Below are 25,142 nucleotides of genomic sequence, written 5' to 3'. Positions count from 1 at the left end.
GGCACTAAGCAACTCAGTGAGACCCTGTCTCTAAAGAAAATACAAAAAGGGCTGGGCATGTGGCTCAGTGGTTGAGTGCCCCTGGAATCAAACCCCAATAAGAAAAAGAAAAGAAAAGAAAAGAAAAGAATAAAATATATAAAGAACATTTCAAAGAGGAATGAAGGAAAGGGAGAAGGGAATAGAAAAGACAGTGAAATGAATCTGATGTTACTTTCCTATGTACATAAATGAATACACCACAGTGAATCTCCAGATCTTGTACACCCACAAGCCTAGGAACCTTATTAGAACAAGATGTACTTCATGTTTGTATAAATATGTCAAAATACACTCTACTGTCATGTATAACTAAAAAGAATTTTTAAAAGGTGAAAAAAGAATATATAAAGAACATCTACAACTCAATAAAATGGCAACTCAATAAAAATGTGCAGAGCATTTGCAAAGATATTTCTCAGAAACCATGAATATTGCTAATAAGTACATGAAAAGATGTTCAACATCATTAATCACTAGGAAGATACAAATCACAATCATATTGAATGGGCTGGAAGTATAGCTCAGTGGTAGAGTACTTGCCTAGTATGTAGAAGGTTCTGAATTCAATTCCCAATGCCAACAAAAATGAAAATTAAAAAAAAAGATACATTGCGGTACTACTTCATACCCACTATGATGGCTATAGTAATTTTTAAAAAAGAATAGAAAACGAATGAGGATGTGGAGAAATTGAAACTTTTGTGAATTACTCATGTGAATGTAAAATGGTGGTCATTTGGGAAAACTGGAAATTCTTTAAAACACTAAGCAGAGTAAATGGTAGCATAACCTGATTTGTAGGGATCCCCAGAGTCATGCCTCCCAATCTACAGGAGCATTGCAGTTACATGAGCATTATTCCTAACAGCTGAAAACTAGAACAAACTCAACTGTTTACCAAATAGTGAATGGATAAACAAAATACAGTACATATCCATACAATGGAATATTATTCAGCAATAAAAAGAATGAAATACTGATTCATACTAAAATTATGGATGAATCTCAAAAATATACCATAATTAATTAAGATGCCAAGCATAAAAGGTCACATATTGTGTGTTTCCATTTACATGTAATGTCCAGAACAGGCAAATCCATAGAGACAGAAAGTGGATGCATGGTTGTGAGGAGGTGGAGGAAGGGTTTCTTCCTGGGGGTGATGAAATTGTTCTAGAATTAGTGGTGATAGTTGCACAACCTTGTGAATATACTAAAAACTACAGAACTGTATACATTAAAAGAAAATTTTTTGATATATAAATTACATTTCAAAAATTAAATTGAACATTTAAAAAATAGATATCTGAGAAAGGCAGGATTGAAATAAAATAATAACTCACAGAAAAAGAAAGACAATGTGAAAAGTTATCATATATTCAGACCCTCATGCTAATAAGCTGTATGACTTTTGGTCAGTAACATAAGACGCAAGCAGCATAGGAAAGAAGGTTGATGTCATGCAGATGTTATTACCTGTCAAATCTCTGATGTGCTAAAGAATCACAAGATCTCAGTGGACTCTTGTATTAATAATCTAATGGGGTATGTTAGCTGTAGATTACTGTCATTAGGGATCTTCACTAAAAGTTCATTAAAATGGAGGGAAAAGATCCCAACTGTTATCTTGCATTTGTATTTCTTCTTCTGGTAATATGAAATATATATTTGGTCTTCCCAGTTTCCTGGCATACAACTCCTAAAATCCTTGGAATCTCCAAAGTAATAGTGTCTTTTCGTAGGCTAATAAGATTAAAAGTGGTTAGTAGCCCCTTCAGAGCTTGTGGAAAAATAAAGAGAAGATTAAAAAATGGAATTTTCAATTTCAAATTCCAATCTGGGGAGAGAAGAGGGACAGAAGGTTAAAATGATCACCAATGGCCAACACTTTAATCAATCATGCCTTTGTAATGAAACCTCCATAAAACCCCAAAAGGATCGGGTTCAGAGAGTTTGCAGACAGATAAATATGTGGGGGCTTGCAGGAAGATCAACAGGAACATGTCCCTGTGCTGGGAGGGTGGTATACTCTCCATGGAGACAACTCCAGGGAGACAGAAGCTCCTGCAATTGGGACTCTTCCAGACCTGGCCCTGTATAACTCTTCATCTGGTTGTTTATTATATCCTCTAAATATTGTTCATGGTAAACTGGTAAACATGTTTCCCTGAGTCCTGTGAGCCATTCTAGCAAATTAATTGAAAAGCTGCAGTGAGGGTGATGGTGGTGAGGGGTGTCCGGGGAACCCTGAATTATAACCAGTTTCACAGGTCCAAACAAACCTGGGCCTGGTATCTGAAGTGGGAAGAGAAGCAATCTTGGGGACTGAGCCATCAACCTTTGGAATCTAACACTATAGTGCCTAAATTGACATGGATTAGAGCACACCCAGTTGGTATCATGATTACAAAATTGTTCGCAGATAGGGAGAAACACCCACATGTTTTACAGCCATAAAAGTCTTCTGTGTTGATTATTGTGGTGGAAGAGCAGATGGAAAACAATTTTTCTACACACGTCTTTATTCTGATAATAACAGCTACTCTAACGATAATCTATTATGTAGTAAGTATTTTAAAAACAAAACTTCTAAAGCTATATAAAAAACAAACTTGTCAAATGGGTATGATCTCATTTTAAAGATGGGGACACAGCTTTATGCAGGTTAAGTGACTTGCCCATGGTCACACAGGTACTTAAATACTACAAACACCTAGAGTTGTTAGGCATCCACATCTATTGTCATTTTCATTACCATGATGCCCCTCAAGTAGAGTTACCAGAAAAATTATAGGATGCTTGGTTAAATTTGAATTTCAGAAAAATCATGATTTTTTTTCTGTAAGTATGCCCTATACAATATTTGGGATATGCTTCTACCAAAAAAATCATATAATATTTAGGATGCTTTGATACTAAAAGTTATTCATTGTTTAAAATTCAACTTTAAATGGGCATTCTCTATTTTCATTTGATAAGTCTGACTGTCCTATTCTCAAGAATCTGTTTATGTTTTACAAGCATCATTTGATAAAATAAGATCATCTAATGAAGGCAGTAGAAATGGTTGCCCTAAAACATTCAAATCCAAACAATATTTTGAGAACATAAATTTTGGTATAGATTATTCATAGACATTATGTTATACACAAACTTGAGTCATGCTATTTCTGCTACATTCCCAATATATTCCTTTTTAACTTGTTTTTGAAAATATAATAATAAAACTAAAAATACCAGTTTATATAAAAGCCAAAACTCATGTAATCTGATGTAAAAGAAAATAAGGCAATATCTAATGTCAAAGAATTTCTAATTGAGAAATTTGGCATATGTAAACAGATTAAATTTCTGTATAAGAGGGAGGCTTGCAAAGAGTACTACTAAATCAACATAAATGAAGATCTATCTAGTAAAGGATAAAAAAGACCATAATGTTATACCTTAAATGTCTCAGAAATAGATTTAACTACAAAACAATCACAAAATCTGTAATGGCATGTATGATCCTAAAGAGGCCAAAAAAGAAGAGGAAAATAATTTCTGTAGTTTGGCATTAATGAATACAAATGCATACACATACAAAAGCATGCATTTTTCAAGCAACAGAGACTGTGGAGTAAAATTCTGTCCTGATGTCAATAGTTCTGTTTTCATGGAAAGGCCTCATACTGAGAAGAAATCATAGTCCCTTTTTACTATTAAATCCACTTTAGGAAATTAGGGGTGGGAAACAAAAGCTTATTTAATTCCCATTTTTGATGAAAAAATGTAAAAAAAAAAAAGGGTCTGGGACTTAGCTCAATGGTAGTGAGTTTGCCTAGCATGTGCAAGGCTTAAGTTCTATCCCCAGTGCTACAAAACCAAACCAAAAGAAAAAAAGGGGGGAGGGAGATCTTAAGGATATTTTCATATCAACAATCTTCACTTTTACTAGAATGAAAGATAAGATTTTCAGTTTTTGGGCTAGGAATATGGCTCTGTGGTAGAACATTTGCCTGGCAAGCATGAGAACCTGGGTTCAATCCCCAGCACTACAAAAATAAATAAAAGCAAAAACAACAAATATATGTGCACATATAATTTACATTATAAAAAAGATTTTAAAGATTTTTGACTTACTCTTCTAAAAATGTAAAAATAGATAAGTCTTTTGGAGGACGGGATATATTTTTATCAAATAAAAGAACAAAAACAAAAGAAGCAAATTTAAGTTCAGGTTAAAAATCCTTATATAATTGATTATGATTAACAATACTTTATTACTTATCCAACTTCACTAAACATTTTAAAACACTAACTTATGACTACTTAAACATCATTCTCCAGTAAACATCAATCATTAATTCTCAGGGTTGGGAACATCACCAACTGATTAGATTCTGTCATTAGTCAGAAACGTGTTCTGTTGAAAGGAAGCTAATTGAAAAAGTGTATTGGTAGTAACCTTATACAAGATGAGAAAAATGTTTACAGAAAAAAAGAATCTCAATTTTACTGGCATATCTGTTCTTCAAGAGTCAGTAAAAAGTACAAAAGGAGCAAGATATAATAGAAAATCTGTCTAGGATTACTACAAATATTCACCAATCTAATTTTAAATCTCTCACTGAAATCTCTATGGCCTTGTTGAAAGTGTGAATAAATTAAAACTCTTATTTCCCTTGTTGTGCATAATTAACAAATGAGACCTATGGACCAAAAAATGTCATGTAAACAAACAAACAAACAAACAAAAAACCCACCACCATGTAAATGCTAAGACCTCTCATTTATTCCAATTAAGCTTAAAAAATGGATGAAATTGATTTTAAAAAATTGCAAGCAGCTTAGAAGTTAGCTTCATTTCTGTCAGGTATATAGGAAGCAAACATCTTCCAACTTTGTGCTAGTTGAATACACAACCACAACCACTGTTACCACATTCCTTATTTACATTGCTTCCAGGGGCTTTACTATTCCAGTGTTGACCTCACTTTGCAAGTATCATGACCTTACTGAAAAGCTGACGGTGTATTTCAGGGAGAGAGAAGTGGAATAATTAGGAGTATGAATACTCTAGTCAGACAAATCTGGTTTCAAATCCAAGCTCTGTCACTTAACCTAAAATCTATGTCACCTTGATCAAGGTAATTACTTCATCTTTTTGAGCTTCAGTTACCAAATCTATAGGAAAGAGATATTGCTTATTAAATCACAGTGTTGTTAAATAGATTAAGTGAAATAATGCTTTTATAAAACATTTAAGACAATACCTGCTATAGAAGAAATGCTCCTTACATGGCAACTGTGATAATTATGTATAATAGAAGCATTTGAAATTTTGAACAGTAAGAAATTGGTAATTTACCACATTTGTTTTCAATTCTGCATAACACCCTCCCCCTTACTTTTGGGAAGTCACAATGATATGTTCTATGACCAACAGTGCACAGTCCTGGTTCAGTCATCCTTCAAACGCATACTAAATGTGATGAAGATGATGATGATGATGATGATGATGATGATGATGATGATTTGCAGTGCTGGGGATCTAACCTAGGGTTGCTAGAAATGTGGTCTACCATTGATCTATACCCCAAAGCTCTTACACAATTTTTAACTGTACCATATTACTGGTATCTAAGTTAACTTGGGGGGAAATGTGTGTGTGTGTGTGTGTGTATGTGTGTGCATATATATATGTGTGTGTGTGTGTTGTGTGTATATACTGAGCATTCCTAGTGTGAAAATCCCAAATATGAAATGCTCCAATATCAAAGTATTTTGATTTGGGATTTTTAGACTAGGGATACTCAACCAAATATATTATATAGGAATATTTCAAAATTCAAGAAACTCTGAAATCTGAAACATTCTGGGTCCCAAGCATGTTGGATAAGGGAACTCAACCTATATCATTTGGCCTTCATGAAAGCAAACAAACAAACAAACTGGAAATCTATTCATTTTCCCTTCTGGGTTTTGAATCATTCTGGTTACATGTGCAGATATACTCAGCAAGGCTTTTATTATAGTATCAGAAACTGTATGACAGTAGAATCACATAACCATAAAAGAATGTAAATTGGAGTTTCCTGATGAACAAATTGGTAACTCTGGTGCCAGAGGCATACTATGATGACACTGAGGAGTATTTCTTCATTCATCAGGGATGTTAGAAGGATTTCTAAATGATACTGAGACAAATTGTTTGTTTCTTGGTATGTATTATATTGAAAAAATTTATAGACTAAATATGAATCAATGTTATTTTTAATGAAAATTAAACAAAAATATACAATTCTCTCCACATTTTTAAATTTTGAATTAGCACCTGATTCTCACCTTAGCTTTTATTTAATTTAAATTATACTTTCAAAATATTGTTTAACTTTGCATTTTATGCTAGTTACTTTAAAGCTTCAAATTGCTTCTTCCAATCACTTCTTTCTAAAATAACATAGAATAGTTAAAATTTAAACCACAGAATTCCTGTCGTGGGCACTATAAATTTCTATATTTCCTAGGTAAGTATGATGATTTTAGGGCTTCATTTGTTTAATGCATCTTAGGTATAAGCATTTTAAAAATTCTTGATCTGTAATTTTATGCCCAGAGTTCAAATAATGGGAAAGTGAACTATTCATGTTACTTATTTGAAGTCAGGCAAGACCCCAAATGCAAACATTCTAAATACCCTAGTGAACACAGGAGGGCATTGAGGGGTGAGAGAGATGGTTTAAATCCCACTAGGGACTACTATGCTTTATTCCTTTGGGACTTTTACTTAACTGTGCTGTGAGAAGTACTAGGCATCACAAGAAGTCAAACATGTGGTAGAAAGTGGGTGGGCAAGGCATTTACTTCTGACAGAAGGGCATTCTATAGAATCTGGCTAGCAAACATTCCTGGGCAGGTAGTCTACTGGTTACTATACCTAAGGCAGTGTTGCCCTTCACCTGATTGGAGGACTCAGGGGTACAATCTTCATGACTGGCTAATTTTAAAATTAGGGTGGGCAAAAGAGAAGGGATATACTTAAAATGGCTACAATTGGATCCATTTAAGATTGAATACTATATTCTGAAAATGGACCACCAGACTTTCTATTTCTCACAGTGCTAAACCTGGTTTCTTGACCTGTGAAATACCTGTACTTCTTAGTGTTTATTTGAGTTAATGAGAAACTACATATAAAGCTATTAAGCACAGTGACTGGTACTTAAAAATAATTCATCAAGTGTTATATAATTTGTCAATTATAATTTATCAGTTATAGTTTATCAGTTCTTATTATTATATCATTTCACATTTGGGCAATATATACATTTTCAGGGTCTGGTGTCCCATTTCCTCCAGCCTAGGAACATTCTTGCATATGTTCATGCACACTGAAAAAAGGAAAAATATTCTTTTTGATATGGAAACTTGTAATATCAGGTAAAAAGAGGAAGAAAGAAAACACACATAATCTCTTACCCACAAACTTTGAATAGACAGTAGGACTTGCCTTCCTGAGCCATGAGATAAAAGAAATAGGTAGAATGAAAAAGAGGAAGTTTTAAGGGAAAATTCTTCTATTAAGAGTCCATCTTAATGAATCTAGAAAAAAATCATAGACTAATTGCCAATTGAGCTACTAAAGAAATTCATGTATGGTTTTACTTGAAGTAAACACATTACTTTACTATAGTATAAACTGGGTTGACATTTGCAAGGGGAAAGGAGTAGATTTGAGGGGGGTAGTTACTGTTTTTTAGTTTTTTTTTTTAACATTTGGAGTTAATTCTGTAATCTCCCTGAGAAAATGAAGTACACAGTCCAAGAAAATGCCATTTGATTTGGAACTTAGGAGTTTGCCTTTATTTCTTTAGTGACCATTTATCTGAGAATGGGGAAGATTCACTTAATCTGCCCAAAGGTTTACAGAGGGTCCAGGAAAATTAGCCCATGCTCAGTCCTCTAACCCAGACATGGATAAACTTTCTCAACTTTTTCCCATTATTCCTCATATGAGTCTGTTAGTCCTGCTGGAAAACCTTCACTGAGGGATTTCAAGTAGAAGATAAGATTAATGGTAGAAAGTTTTTGCTTGTTCATGTAGTTCTCATGAAGTCATGATAAGATGTACTGATGAAAAGGTGGTAATGATCAGTGAACTACAATTATAGTCACAGTGTCACTTCCCTATCCCAAAGGTGTCCTGTGCATAACAATGAGGAAAGGTAATTCTATACATGACAGCTTTTCATCATCTTACAAAAAATGTTGTGTCGTTATTTTAAAAATTCTCTCTCCTTCTCTTTTGCTCTGCTTTATATAGTTACCTAACCCATTCTTTGCTTTAATTGTTCTGACTGCTAGTGACCCTTCTACAATTTTCTTTTTTTAATTGCTTTTATTTTTTAAATACATGACAGCAGAATGCATCATAATTCTTATTACACATTCAGAACACAATTTTCATCTCTGTTTGTACATAAAGTATGTTCACACCAATTCATGTCTTCATACATGTACTTTGGATAATGATGTCCATCACATTCCACCATCATTGCTAACCCCCTGCCCCCTCCCTTTCCCTCCCACCCCTCTTTCTATCTAGAGTTTGTCTATTCCTCCCATGCTCCCACTCCCAACCCCACTATGAGTCAGTCACCTTATATCAGAAAACCACTTGCCTAGGACCAAGGTGAAAGAGTTGCTAGAAAAAACAGATCCCAAGGTATGCTACCACTAAATGATGTGTAACTTGGGCTGAGATTAGTTATTCATTAATTTAAGTGGGTGAAAATCCTAAGAAATATCAAACTAAGTGGTAAGTAGTTTTGCTTCCATTTTAGAATGATTGCATCAAGTTACAAATGGGAAACTTGAACAAGGAATTGAACAGCCAGATGATCAGAGGGGGGAGGACCTACATAAGATGCTGGCAAAGATTCATTAGAATTTTCAACTGCAACCAGGAACAAATTAAGGCTTTCCACTAAAGAAAGGAAGGATACCTTCTCTTTAATTAACCTCAAACAACATTAGACATTCCCTTTCTATAGTTTCACTGTGTTTAAAGGGCATCTTGGATTGAAGGAGTCATGACAAATGCTCAGGGCAAAGAATTTTCAGCTGCAGCAACCAGACTCTCAGAGTCAGCCTCTCCAAAAACTTTATTAGCACTGTAATACTGTTAAACTTTTTTTCTTTCCTAGAGATTTCCACTTATTATGGTACAAGTGACCTTTAAAGTTCCTCTTATGAAAGATCTCATGAATACTTCATCAACCAATCAAGTATGATCACAACAGAGAGGTATAACTTTCTTCCTCGCTGAAGTAATTGAAACCTTGATTAGCTTGCTCAAGTAGTTAGGTGCCTCAGTAATATACACTGAACAAATATATTGATACTGTTGCTAGATATGGATTAAAGTCATGCTTATTAACCTATGTAAATATGGTAAAATAATCACAGATGTATTATGGGCTAGAGGTAACCTACTAAATCAAATCAAACAAAACAGTTTCTCTCTTCTTTGTTTCCTAGGATCCTATGTTCCTTCCTTCCTATAGACAGTATTTCTCTTCTTCTTCTTCTTCTTTTCCTGTTTAGACTATACTTCTCTCCTAAACTTTAATTTTCACTTTCCCCTAAAGCTCTGTCCTTGTCTCTGCCCTGTTTTGTGTGTCAGAGAATCCATCTCTTCCTGCTCATAGCTGGGGGGAAAAGCCCTTCCAATAGTCACAAGACCTTCCATAATTTGACCCTCAATTACCTCTCTGGATTCATCTCTTCCTTGGCCATTCTGCTCCAGTCCCACTGATCTCCTTCACTCCGCATGAGCATTTAGAGTATGTTCCTTCTAGGCCTCAGATACCTCCATCAGGTTACTGTTTCAATTTATTCTCATCAGTGAGGCTCTCCTTGAACACATTATACTAAATAATCCCCTAAACAATTCTCTGCCCCCTCTTCCCTACTGTTATCTTCATAACTAACATAAAAGGTCGAACCCTAGTTAAACTTGATACTCCAAACATTTTCTAAGAATTAGCAGCTGGATCTAGTTGATTTACATAATAACAGTTTTCAGTCTGGGAATTGGCAAAACATTAAATTACCAAGAACATTTTCATACATAGTTCCCCACACACCTCATATTTCTTTATTGTGGAAAATCTTTGTGGCCTTGAGAAAAATATTATCCACCTTGGAATGGTGTTTTTTCCTTAATCATCTATGGTTCAATGACACATACATTTATTTTCTAAAAAATGTCAATTCATAGGGTTTCTGAGGCCTGATAGCCATGACATTTGTCACACTGATGTAGCTCAATCTTCTTCTGAGAACATTCACTTGGATAGAGATTAGAATTTACATAGAGCCCCCAAGGTTAAAAGAAAAGATGCATTCTAATTTTGAAAATGAAGTCTTTGTTTAAAGTGAGAGACTTGCAGGATCCATGAACTACACAGATTCTTTACTAATCTTTTGGTTTAAGACAAAAACCTTTTCAGGATTGGGTGGATGATTTATACAAAATGTTCCTTGCATTGATTTGTATAAGTGATTCCCTTTTAGCAGAGATCTGGTGCAGATGAGGGAAACCAGTTGAAGTGAACTTAAGGAAATGTTCATGGAAGTAGCCTTCTTGTATTCAATACAACCAGCTTACTATTCAGCCTCCTTAGAAACAAATAAAAAATTAATCTATCTTGCACATGTGGTACATATCTGGAGTTTTGACAGACAAACAGATCTTTGCACACATGCATGGTCATGAAGAGAATCTCAAAGGTAAATTATTCAAAACAAGAAGAAAGAAAAAAGACTGCTATGTGCAAATCTCCTTGGATATTAAACTTGCAGTTGGTTACAAAGCGGTCATGCACTGATAATGAAGGCTGGCTGTGATCCCCAAGGCCTTCTTTTAAAATTTGCCTTACAACTGCAAAAACATGTGATCTGAAGTTGGAAGAAAAACTGTCTCTCCCGTCACAGTCCATTAGAATGCTGAACTATGATTAGCTAGAAGTTAATCTGCAATCTTTAGCATGGAAAAGGTTTTCAAAAGTTGCAGGTTTCTACAGACATTTTTCATAGTAGGTATGTGAGTACCCTTTTTTCCATCTGGGAAAGAAAAACAATTGAGTCCAACATGTCTCTATGGACCTGTATTTGATTAAAATCTATTAAGCACTTTGAGTGACTATAGGAAATTAATTAGTAACCTTTTTTTTTGAACCAAAGGAAGAAAATGAAATTCTAAAGTGGACTGATAACCACACTTTAATGGGAAAATGTCTAGGGGAGGTATGGAAGGAGGAAATGACAAAACAAGTACTATGTTACAGGTCTGAGACCTGAAACCTGACTTCACTGTCTTAACACTGTCACCATCTTAGAAAATGGAAGAGGGGCAGCACAATCTATCTATCTATCCATCTCTCTCTCTCTCTCTCTCTCTCTCTCTATATATATATATATATATATATATATATATATATATATATATAATTTTCTTTGGCAGTGTTAGGGATGACACCAGGGTCTCACACAAGTGTTCTTTCAGTGAGACATAGCCCCAGATCCTTAATAAGGAGTTTTATGAGACCTCTTTGGGTGGGATGAGAAACACCTTGGAGACAGATAAGCATTTCAAACTATCTTTTTTTCATTTTTTAAAAATATTTTATTAGTGGTTCAAAACATTACAAAGCTCTTGACATATCATATTTCATACATTTGATTCAAGTGGGTTATGAACTCCCATTTTTACCCCATATACAGACTGCAGAATCACATTGGTTAACACAACCACATTTTTACATACTAGTGTCTGTTGTATTCTGCTTTCTTTCCTATCCTCTACTATCCCCCCCTCCTTTCCCCTCCCCTCCCATCTTTTCTCTCTACCTCATCTACTGTAATTCATTTCTCTCCCTTGTTTCCCCCCCCTTTCCCTTCAGCTCCTCTTATATGTAATTTTGTATAACGATGAGGGTCTCCTTCCATTTCCATGCAATTTCCCTTCTCTCTCCCTTTCCCTCCCACCTCTTGTCCCTGTTTAATGTTAATCTTCTTAATAAGGACTTTTATGAGACCTCTTTGGGTGGGATGAGAAACACCTTGGAGACAGATAAGCATTTCAAACTATCTTGACAAGTAGAATCACAGACTCACAGAACAAGAAAGACATTCAAAAATACTTGCTCTGGTCCTGTGTCTATAAATAGGGTTCCATGACTTCCCTCAGGAATCTTTTCTGGTATGTAGTCACTGGTAAAAGGAAACAGTTCCTTATGTATCATGAAAAGATGTCAGTTTTTTGAATGTGTATTGTATCTATTAGTCTCTGTAAAAAAGAAACCTGGTCAATATCTTTACTAAAAAAATTTTCATGGAAGTATAACTTATCCCCATGAATCATTATGGTGCCACAAAAGTAAAGCTAAGGCAATGAAGAAAAATTCTTTAGTTTACAGAGTGAACAATAGGGGGACAGATGAGTTAGAGAGGCCCTTGGGAAAATCTATTTGGACTCCAAATTAAGCCACTCAATGCCCTTTTATAGAATAAAAATTCATCACAGAGGTTTCTTTCCATAAATTTAATAATGCTTACGTTTATCTCTGCATCTTCTCTACTTGCTGCACATTATTGTTAAATTATAGGCTTCTCCATCCTTACATGCCTTCTCCAAAAAGAAGAGAACAAAGCTAGAAACAATGAGATGTGTTGTCCAATACCAACTAGTTTTCAATGTTCTAATTCTCCTAAAATATTATAGCACATGCTTTGTAGCACTTAAAAGTACAACTGTAAATTTATAAGACTGGTTCCAATACATCTGTTGAAACCATGAATCCTGTCTTTGGGAAGGAATTAACATTTTTTTTTTGTTAGAGCCATTACTCAGTGATTGAAGCTCCTCTCTTAGGGTTGACCTCTGAATCAAGTGAAATCATTCTAATTACTTAGATTTACACTAATTTTGACCAGAGGTTTTTTTTTTACCTGGTTGTATCACATATCTTATTCCTGAAGCTTAGCTCTAGCATATGTCTGGATTGTCAGTGACCTGCAAGGCTAAGGCAGGAAGATCACAAGTTTGAGACCAGCCTCAGGAACTTAGTGAGGCCCAGCAACTTAGTGAGAACTGTCTCAAAATTTAAAAGAAAGAAAAAGAAAAGAACTTGCCTCAATATCACTTTTGGCTATTTCCAAAAATCAAATCCATTCTAAAATTGCAAAGATTATGTATGGATGGAAAGATCAAAATTATGTGGCATAACTCTTAATGAAATCAAGAACAGGAGTTCTGTAAATATTTAAGGCAATGCCATTATCTTTCAGTAAAGAAAACAAAATATATAAAACTCCTTTGATTCTAGACATTCCTGATTTAAAAAATAGTCACACCTCATATACTGCATGATGCATAGTTAATATTGTTCCACTTAAAATTAATCATTTTCAAGAGAATTTGTGTATGTCTTTATCTATGATACTTGCTTGATGTCTTTAATTTATATTTTACTAATTCCTAACTGAACTTGATCCTATTTTTGATGCAACATACACATTAACTAAAATTTTATTTTCTTATTTTTTGGGGGGAGGGGTACCAGATTTGAACTCAGGGATACTCGATCACTGAGCCACATCCCCAGCCCTATTTTTTGTATTTTATTTAGAGACAGGGTTTGCCTGAGTTGCTTAGCACCTCACTGTTGCTGAGGTTGGCTTTGAACTTGTGATGCTCCTGCCTCAGTCTCCTGACCACTGGGATTACAGGCATGCGCTCCAGCCCCCAGCTCTATTTTCTTTTTTAATGAAGTGTTAGAAATCTCTCTGGACATATTGTCATTTATCTATCCTTTGGGTGATGGGAGATTCAGGGAAAGGAAGAAGAGGCAAAGAAGCAATAAAACTAAGAGAAAGTAACATGATTAGTATCCAGTGGTGTCTTCACTGAGATACTAAAGCTATTTACTCATTCATTGTCTATCATGTATTGTCACAGTGTGTTCTAGTCCCTGGGGGAATAAGTAATAAGTATGATAGGCAAGACTTCTTCACTCATGGCACTTAGAGGTCATCCAAAGAAGCAGTAGCAGTATTAGTCTTCTTTTGGTCTGTCTCCCAGACTCAATTGGGGCATTATCTTACTCTCACCTAAACCAGTATTCTAGATCATCATCATCATTATTTTTCAGTACCAGGGACTGAACCCACAGGCACTGAGACTCATCTCTAGCCTATTATTATTATTATTATTATTATTATTATTTTATTTTGAAACAAGGTTTCACTAAGTTGCTTAGGGCCTCCATAATTTGGCTCTGAACATGCTATCCTCCTGTCTCAGCTTTCCAAGATGCTGAGATTACAGATGCATGCTTCTAAGCATGGCTAGATCGTACTTTTTAAAATTATCATTGAGAATGAATGTCACATGAGAGGGAATAAACACCTCAGCAAATAAAGAGATCTTTCTTTCTCTTATTCTTGGATATGGACACTGATTCTATTTTTGAAGTAAATGAAAATGACCTTGCTCAATTTGCTCTTCACAAAGCTATCTTGATCACCAGAATGCTGTGCTCATCTAAGTAGAAAGTGGTTATTAGCTGATATGTTGCCCTATCTTCCAAATTATTGAGAGAAAGATGTCCTTCCAGTAATTATGGGATAAAACCTCTCACTTTATTGATGATATCTGAACAATCAGGGTCATTTTCATATGTAGAGAAATATCTCTACAATTTCATATGTAGAGAAATATATATATATATATAATTTAAAAATTAATGGAAACTAAGCAACACATAATAGGAACCCTGATGAGGTATGAAAAGGTACAGGAACACAGCACTCAGTTGTCCACAAATTAACCCTGATACCAGTGTATAATATTGCTGGTAAGGGAAATGAAATTTTCAGTAATTAGAAGACAGAAGACAGCAAGGCTATCTTTAAAATTTCTCCTTCCTTAAACTGGAGACTCTGAGGGAGGGCTGCTTCTCACTAACCACCACCACATGATACATACATCCTTTCTTATCTATAATGAATCTGTTGCACATTCAACCTGCATTCAGATATCTGCATATTTCCATTATGCACATTTGTTTCAGCCTGGCTTAGTTTTACAGCCTCTAAAAGGGCAGACTCTGTGTTGGTTTAGTTTGCTTCAGGAGTGGTATTCTATTCAGATAAGCAATTTTAACTGTAAGCTTAATAGAGTACCTGATGCAAAGGAGGCATATAATAACTATTTCATAAGGAAGACAGTGCTGGTTAATTAAGTATAAATACTAGCCTAGCACATATATGTAATTAAAACACTCAGAATTTTCCTCTTTGCTAGCTTGGCCTTTGTGAAAAGCTATGTTTCATTTGTGGGCTGAACAACTACCAGGGCAGAGGCAGATTCACTTATAAATTCAGGACTCACAAATCTGGATCTTTCCTTGTTTAAGTAATATATACAAACCTGAAAAAAATCTGATGAAGCATAAGAGAAGAACTACAAGTTTGAGAAACGCCAAGCAATGAACAAAAGATGGATCATTAATTTCAAGGAAAATTGGATTAAGGGCTAGAACTATATCTATGGACCTGAAGTGAATATTTAAAGGGCAAGGTTTATTAGATATCTTACAGATTTCCACAAGTCAGAAAATAGGACTTTTGTTTATGCTTGAAGAAACTCTGAGAATTTAAAATGATTTAAAGGTAAGGATGGCAAAGCAATGAAGCCAAGTCAAATTAAGAAATGGGTATCTCTAGAAAATTATTTGAAAGATTAGCTAGTTAGTTATTGAAGGGTTAGGGAAAATATACCAGAAGCCTGAGTTATGATATAAACCAATAGAGAATGTCTAAGTTTCTATTCTAGTATAATCTGGTTCCATAGGTATTCATGTTTGAGTCATTCGATTATAAAACAAGAAAAATAAAATGAATATATAATTTCATGTCTCTCTTTGACACCTTGAATCTTGGGTTTGCTACAGCAGAAAGAGTTGATCTGTGAAAATATCTGAAAACAATATAGTTTGGATCATTTAAAAATTCGATTTGAATGATACAGAGTCTGAGGTATTCTATTTTAAAATCCTTTTTTTCTAAACTAGAAATAACAAGGGCACTGCTATATACTAGTGATTGCATTCTGGGAAGCAAGCCATTCCATCTGTATATGCAAACTCTAGCTACATTCCACAATGTAAAACACATCTCACTTGTGATTATATCCTTGATGATGACCTAGATTTGGCCAAATACCACTCTTACTTACTGATGGAAATATCCCTTTCTGCCTATGCTAATGATCTACTGCCCTCTCCTTTACCTCCCTCCTCTCTGGGTAATATGCTATTATTTATAGAGGAGTTTTCTGGCCTCATCATGAATCTTCTGCTTAAGTTGCCTTATTTATTGGTATAAAGGGATTTTTCCATTAGTCTTGACATATTGGACAAATAACTAACACAAGGATTTAGGGAGTTTATAGACACACTGAATTTTATTTCCTGTACAAAACTTTGCAATAATAGACGTCATATTTTTAGGCTTGACTTCTTTCAATGTGAACTTCCGAATAAAGACTTTTTGACTCATGGATATTCTGGTGCAATGAAATCTCAATGATACTTTCTGAATACTGTATGTTTATACTAAGCATCCATGAAGGTAAAACAGGACACTCTTTGTTACACCTAAGCAATTTAGTATGACTAGATTTTATCCCATAAAATTTATGACTATTTCAGTTCTTCTAAATTACCAACTCCCCAAAAAGAGAGAAGTTGATTTTTTTCTTCTCTTCAAAGGGTCTTTGAAGATGGCAAAACCTAGAGAAAGTAGAAAGATCAGGTATATGTTTGAAGAATAGTCCTTCTATAATAATTTTTATCATGAAGAGAAAAAAATCCTAGAGACACAAGCAGGTGAGTTACTGGCTATGGATAAATAATGAATTTTTAAAGGGTCATAGCTGGTCATAAATAAATAGTAAATCACAAAGTGACAGTGGCAAAGGAGAGGTTTGCTACAAGAATGTACAAATAAAATGGAGTAATGTTAAGATACTTCTTATAGTTATTGTTAGCTCTGCTCAAGTGTCACACCTAGAAAGGATTTTCACTTTGGGATTTTATAACTTAAAAGAGTGAAGAGGGTAAAGGTAGACAAGTTGTTAAGTACTTCACCCAAATAATTGCTGAATAAATGGTGATGAAAAATCAAAGGAGTGACTAAAATAATGTCAGGCTTGGGTAAATTAGCAGAGAGGGAGAGAAGGGAAGAGAAAAAGCAAACAGCTAGAGGGTTTTGAAGCATTAATCAAAAAGTCCATTTATTATTAGATTTCTAATACAGGGGCAGCATGACTACCAATTACAAACATGGTTACCAATCAATAAATATTTGCTGGTTACTTCTATGTGCCATACACTTTGCTAATAAAAATTCAAAGACAACTGGACACATTTACTCCAGAGACACTCATGGAATAAAAAAGGCTGGTCTGTACATCACCAATTATAATAAACAGGGTGTTATCACAACCATATTCACAATGTGACATGAGTATACAAAATAAGGAGCAATTAATTCTCCCTGGAGTTGGGGAGACAGTATTAGGCAAGACATAACTGAGAAAGTAGCCATTAAATGGAGTCTTGAAGGATGAAAATTATTTCACCAAGTGGAAGAAAGATTGCAAGTTTGATGGCACTCCAAGCAAAGTATAGTGATTGAGAGGAGTTAGAATGTGAAAGGTTTCCAAATGCTAGTTTAGTCTGTACAGTCACCCATGAGAAGCCACTGAAGGTTTCTGACATGAATGTCTCTAAGAGACCTGTGTTTTAGAAAACAACAGCAATAACAATAATAACCCCCTCCCCCAAATTGACAGTAGCATAGAGAGAATTTGGAAAGTGCTAAGGTTAAACACAGGATAATGGACAACTGAAAAGATTAGTTGGAAGGATGAAGAATATTGAATTAGGACAGTTAAAATGAGGATGAAGATAGGATGGATTTGGGAAATATATTTAAGATATAATCAGCATAAATCAGAGATTCAAAAGATGTGAACAGCAAGAGAAAAGAAGATACCAAGTCATTTAACAATGAGAATATGGTAGCATGGTGGAAAGAGAAGTAATGGGTTCCATTTTGAATATGCTAAATTTGAGGCAGTTGTGTTGAATCTGGTTACAGGTATCCAACAGCCAATAAACTTGATTCTAAAGTCAAAGAACAAGATTAAAACTCAGGAAAGCATAAGAGATTAGACAAAAAGTACCCAGGAAAAATTATGTAGGCCTAAGGATAGAGCCTTAGGCTTCTATTTAAGAATGAAGGAGGGAGATCCAAACAGACTGAGAAGATATTTCTATGTAAAATAAAATCAAACCCAATAAATATTGCCATTATTATAAAAAAAGATTGTACTTGTGACAGGCTATATGTGTCTTAGATGATAGGCAGTGTATGGGGGGTAGGGAATATGAATCATTTATTGTGTAATATAATACTACATGCACTAAGTGTCTTTTGTCTCTATAAATGAATAAGTGACATCTGGGTTACCAGTTGAGCATGACTTGGCTCATTTAACAAGCCTGGGGTCACCCCCCTGTAATCATCCTGCTTATTATACAAGATGAGTACAGAATTTCTGCCTAAAGGGAAATATATAAAAAAAGTCAGTGTCACATGGAAGGAGAAGATAAATCAACAACTGAGCTGATACCACAACTCAGACAATGAAATACCAATTTTCTATCCTGTCAAAAGTGATCTCCCTTCTTAAGGAGGGACTGCATTTGATAGAGCTGAGCATGATAGCACATGCCTGCAATCCCAGAAATCAAGAGGCTTCGGGAAGAGGATTTCAAGTTTGAGGCCAGCCTCAGTAATTTAGAGAGCCCTAAGCAACTTGGCAAGACCTTGTCTCAAAACATAAAGAGAAAAAAGTGGAGAGATCAATGGAGAGATCTTCAATGGAGAGATCACTCCCAGAAGGATGCCAATTTGAAAAACAAAACCATAAAGCTGGATTATGAGACCATAAGAGGTTAAACTGTTGAATTATTTTTTAATGGGGGAGGGGAATCCTAGACCCTGAAAGAATAGATAACTACATAGCTGATATTCTTTCAGCAATAGAAGAAAGGCTGCCTTTTTCCAAGAATTTCCTCAATCAGCTAGCCGAGCTGCAAGAAGTTCTTGACAGAATTGCTCTGCTGCATTAAAGCATTGTCCTGAATTTAAAGGGCATGTATGTAATACAGAATGAGTGACACATTAGTACTGCATTAGTTTATCAGATCAACTAGCTGACAGTTGGCAGTGAACAAGGACCAGGGGGAAGGAATCCAAGATGAACTAAATGTCTTTGTAAGTTCCTTATAATTTTTCATACTTTTGGCACTAAAAATATGCTTTTACTCTACTACATCCTTTGCTATACATCTCATCTTTTGTCAGAACTTCCTGCCGGGAAATCCATTTGAGGATATTAATGTCTATCTTCCTAAAAAAAGATATCTGGGTTACCTTGTGGAAGAAATAGACATTGAAATTGAAATGGTATTTTGAAAATTAGTATTTTTACAAGCAAAAATACTGTTTTGTTTTTTCTCTTAAAAAAGGAAAGGCTTTAACATCTTTAATTAACAGTGACAAGAACCATACATTTAGAGATGGCAGTGGGAAAAGGACAGATGTCTCTCACGAGTTTCCTCTTTCAAGTTTTGAACTTGACCTGTATCTAAAAGTAGGCAGTGTGCCACACTCCTAAGTTAATTTCTTGATTTGCATATCCTTCATATTACAGAAGATAATGCTACAATTATTTAACTGATATGATAGAGACCTTGGCAATACTCCTCCTCTCAACTGGGATAGAATTCATTTTTTTTCTTATATACCACATAAGGATTCCCAAGTATTTTATTTTATTTGAGGCTATTGTGAATGGGGTAGTTTTCCTAATTACTTTTTCAGAGGATTCATCACTGATGTACAGAAATGCATTTGATTTATGGGTATTGATTTTATATCCTCCTACTTTGCTGAATTCATTTATTAATTCTAGAAGTTTTGTGGTGGAGTTTTTTGAATCCTCTAAGAATAGAATTGTGCCATCAGCAAATAATGATAATCTGAGTTTCTTCTTTTCCTATTAGTATCCGTTTAATTTCTTCTGTCTGTCTAATTGCTCTGGCTAGAATTTCAAGGACTATGTTGAATAGAAGTGGTGAAAAAGGGCATCACTGTCTTGTTCCAGTTTTTAGAGGAAATGCTTCCAATTTTTTTCCACTTAGAATGATGTTGGCCTTGGGTTTAACATAGATAGCTTTTACAATGTTGATGTATGTTCCTACTATCCCTAGATTTTCTATTGTTTTGAACATGAAAGAGTGCTGTATTTTGTCAAATGCTTTCTCTCCATCAATTGATATAACCATATCATTCTTATCTTTACGTTTATAGATGTGATGAATTACATTTATTGATTTCCATATGTTGAACCCAGTTGATCATGGTGCATTATTTTTTAAATGTTTTTGTATGTGAGATGCCAGAATTTTTATTGAGAATTATTGCATCTATGTTCGTCAGGGATATTGGTCTGAAATTTTCTTTCCTTGATGTGTCTCTTCCTGGTTTTGGTATCAGGATAATACTAAATTCATAGAATAAGTTTGGAAGGGTTCCCTCCTTTTCTATTTCATAAAATAATTTGAGTAGTGATATTAATTATTCTTTGTAGGTCTTGTAGAACTCAGCTGTAGATCCATCTGGTCCTGGGCTTTTCTTAGTTGGTAGGCTTTTGATGGCATCTTCTATTTCCTTTCTTGAAATTGATCTGTTTAAATTGTGTATGCCCTCTTGACTTAGTGTGGGTTGTTCATATCCCTCTAGAAATTTGTGGGTGTCTTAGAGGTTTTCTATTTTACTGGAGTATAAATTTTCAAAATAGTTTCTAATTGTCTTCTGTATTTCAATAGTTTCTGCCATGAAATTTCCTTATCATCACATATTTTAATTTTCTCTCTCCTTTTTGTTAGGGTGGCTAAGGGTTTGTCAATTTTATTTATTTTTTCATAAATCAGCTTTTTTCAATTTTTTAATTGTTACTTTTGTTTTAATTTCATTGATTTCCACCCTGATTTTAATTATTTCCTGTCTTCTAACTACTAGGGGTTTGAGATGTAATATCAAACCATTTATTTGTTGACTTTTAATTCTTTTAATGAATGAGCTTATTGCAATGGACTTTCTACTTAGCACTGCCTTCATAGTGTCTCAGAGATTTTGATATGTTGTACTAGAGTTCTCATTTACCTCTAAGATTTTTTAATCTCCTCCCTGATGTCTTCTCTTATCCATGTGTCATTCAAAAGCATATTATTTAGTCCCCAGGTTTTGGAATAGCTTCTATTTTTAATTTTATCATTGATTTGTAATTTCATTCCATATGGTAAATTAGAATGCAGGGTAGTATCTCTAGTTTTTTTGTATTTGCTAAGACTTGCTTTGTGGAATAACACATGGTCTATTTTGGAGAAAGATCCATGTGCTGCAGAGAAGAAAGTGTATTTGCACGTTGATGGATGGAATATTCTATGTATGTTTGTTAAGTCTAAATTAACAATTGTTTATTGAGTTCTATTTTTTTTTTGCTGTTGTTGTTGTTTAGTTTCGGTTTGGAAGATCTATCAGTGGAAAGAGAGGTGTACTAAAGTCACCACAGCTTATGAAAATCATCCAAATATAACCAGTGGAGTCTTCTAAACTTGAAAACTCTGCATTTAAGGACAAATGTAAAATGTCAAAATTTAAATCTTAGTTTAAAATATTGATTGTACAATAGAAATTTGTAACTAATGTTGAAAACTTACAGCCATTATCATTTGGCCATTCCATTTGACATTGTTTCTTTTGTCGAACCACTTATATTCAAACAGGTAGAATAATTTTCCTAATAATTATGTCTATTATTTGAATGAGTTTAATATCTCACTCACCCTCTTTACAACTCAGGCGCCAGAAGGGTAGAGATTTACTAAAGTAAGTTACAGACATCATGCCATTGACTGGAATAGTGTCTTGTCACTTAGCAGGCACTCAATAAATAATTGTTGAATGAATGAATGAGAAAAAGAAAGAATAAAAGCAAGTAAGGTAGAAAAGTAGAACTGTCTCCTACAAGTAAAAGACAAAACACAAACAGGGAAGGATAACTTGAAAATGAACAGATTATATATTTTAGTTGGCCCTTTTTGCTGCTATAACTCAAAGACCCAAGCAGAAGAACTATAGAGGGGGAAAGATTTACTTAGGGCTCATGGTTTCAGGGGTTTCAATCCATATACAGCAGACACCATTCCTCAGGGCTCAAGGTGAGGCAGAAACATCTTGGAAGGAAGACTTTGGCAGAGCGAAACAGCTCACATGATGAACAGAAAGGGGAGAGAAAGACTTCACTTTCCAGATACAAAATATATACCCCAGAGACACGTCCACCCCACCTGCCTCCAGTTACTACTCAGTTAGTTTCATCAGGGATTAATTCAGTCATTGGGTTAAGACTCTTACAACTCTATTATTTCTCCTCTGAACCTTCTTTCATTGTTTCACATGTGAGCTTTGGGGGGACACAGTATCTAAACCATAACATTATGTTTTCTATTTACATTCATACTTCCCAAGGTAGTTTTAAATACTTAAATAATTGCAAGTATGCATTTCACAAACAAAACACATTAATTTGTATTTTGCCAGTTTGGAACTTTTGACAATGCTGGACAACAATTTACTTTTATGTCATCTCTTGTAGCGATACTTTTTGTAGCCTACCCCTATTTCTTCAGTACCAACCTTACTTGCTGACAGTGCCCTGAATTCGTTTTGCTGCTCACTCTGCACAGGCACATGTTCAGGGGAAGGGCCCTATTTTAGACACAGGGGTTGATGACAGTTAACTCTAAGATTGTCCTTGACAGTGATTAGTATAGGGATGAGCATGTGACACAACTGTAGAAAACAGAATGCAGAGGAAAAAATTTCCTAGAGGCTTCTGGAAAAGTTTTTCTCCCTAATACAAAACAGCTTTATGAGAGGCAATATCCTCTTCTTTCCTAGATATCATCATATTTGCATGACATGCCTGAAAAAACTGCAGACATTTTGCAACAAAGAAACAGAATGGTAACAATGATAAAACAGACATATCTGGGAAGTCTCATTTCCTAGATGATATCACTAAGATATTGAATTAACTGCCTCTATCTCCATCCCTCTTGTGATATGAGACAGTAAAACCATATTTTTAAGCCAATTTTTGTTAAAATTTCACTTGACAGCCAAAAGCATGTTATAACACTATGAAAAAGAGCAAACAGTGAAACATGCTTGTTGAAAAGAAAAATTAAACCAATTATTTTCAGACACAAAAATACTTGACCATAATATCTACATATGCAAGCAGTTACAGTATATAAATTGATTTGGCCTATTTATTAAATCATATTACCTAAAGGGTTACCTAAAATATATTTCGCCTAAGCAATGTTTAAATGTTATAGAATCATATTTCTTTTAAAATATTCTATTTGTAAACTTTCAATATAGTATGAAAAAATATCCACATGATCAAGATGTATTATAGAGGAATCATCTTAAATTGAATTTTTATTTATAAATCTCCTATTTTAAATGAAAAAGCAAATACTTTAGGAAATACTTTCTTGCAGATGTCATTTGATGAGGAAAGATGGCTTATAGCACTAAAAATATTTATCATTCAAAATAAACTTTCAAGATTGTGAGGGATATCAACCTATATCTCCCATCTGGAGTTTATATTGGTCACTATGGTTATGTTTAAGATTGTAGCCACATTTTAGATAATTATCTGTTTAGCTCTTCTTTTTTACATTTTTAATTTCCTTTTTTTTTTCTATTTGGTGCTGGGAATTGAACCCAGGGCTGCTTTTACCACTGAGCCATACCATCTGCCCTATTTTGTATTTTATTTAGAGACAGGGTCTCACTGAGTTGCTTAGCACCTCACTTTTGCTGAGGCTGGCATAAAACTTGTGATGCTCCTGTCTAAGCCTCTCAAATTGTTGGGATTACAGGCATGCACCACCGTATGACCCAACTCAGCTGTGTTTTTTTTTTTTTCGTTCAGCTCTTCTTAACCACTGTTGTACCTGAGGCTTTCATTTTTTACTCCAAGATCAAAGACAACTGAGAGAGAAAATACACACCCACCCACCCACCCCACACATATATATCTCCATATACATGCACACACTATTCCAAGCTATACTGCTTCCAGGATAAATAATTTTGGTTATAGCTGGATGTGATGGACACACCTGTAATTCCAGAGAATGGGGAGACTGGGGAGGCTGAGGCAGAAGTATCACAAATTCAAGGCTAGCCTCAGCAATTTAGCAAGGCCCTAAGCAACTTAGCAAAAGACTCTGTCTCAAAAAAAAAAAAAAAAGCTGGTGGTATAGCTACAGCTTCAGCTTCATGTTAGATCGCCCCTGGGCTCAATCCCTAGTACAGGAAAAGAGAGAAAAAGAAAAAGAAAAAGAAAAAGTTTGGCTCTTTTGTGCACTATTTATGAAATATGAGAAAGTCAACTAAAATGATTCCAACTATACCACTGAGTAATCTGTTAGTTTGAGCAAGGAATTTACAAGATTCCTAAAGAATAATCAACTTTGTGCATCTTCCATTTCAAAATATCAAGATTTGAATGGATGACTGGTCTATTCTCAGGCCTAGGAATACTGTGCACTCTCTGGTCTGCCCAATAGCCCATGAAGAAAGCCAGAAAATTCTGAATATCATGAAACCAAATGCTTGCAGAAACTGAAATCAAAACTGACATATGAACAAAAATAGTCGTTTCATCAGTAAAATTATTATGTTTTAGGTCTTAAAAAAAAGGAAAGAAGAAAAGTTTAAGAGACTATATATATCCCATGATGTTAAAAATTTGATTCAAGAAGAAAATGAGAAGAAATGCAAGAAAAACAAAATGCATACACAGATACATTCAAGACACTTGTTCTCAT

At 34.6% G+C, this 25,142-nt stretch overlaps 1 protein-coding gene across 15 annotated transcripts in view; it reads right to left on the bottom strand.

Annotated features, from left to right (window-relative positions):
* Diaph2 (diaphanous related formin 2) overlaps positions 1 to 25,142 on the bottom strand; it is an 802,473-nt gene that overhangs the window by 188,918 nt on the left and 588,413 nt on the right. The window lies entirely within an intron of this gene.

The sequence above is a fragment of the Ictidomys tridecemlineatus genome, chromosome X (assembly GCF_052094955.1).
Source record: "Ictidomys tridecemlineatus isolate mIctTri1 chromosome X, mIctTri1.hap1, whole genome shotgun sequence".
Classification (NCBI taxonomy): Eukaryota; Metazoa; Chordata; class Mammalia; order Rodentia; family Sciuridae; genus Ictidomys; species Ictidomys tridecemlineatus.
Note: the sequence above shows the minus strand (reverse complement) of the source record. Positions and strands in the feature narration are given on the sequence as shown.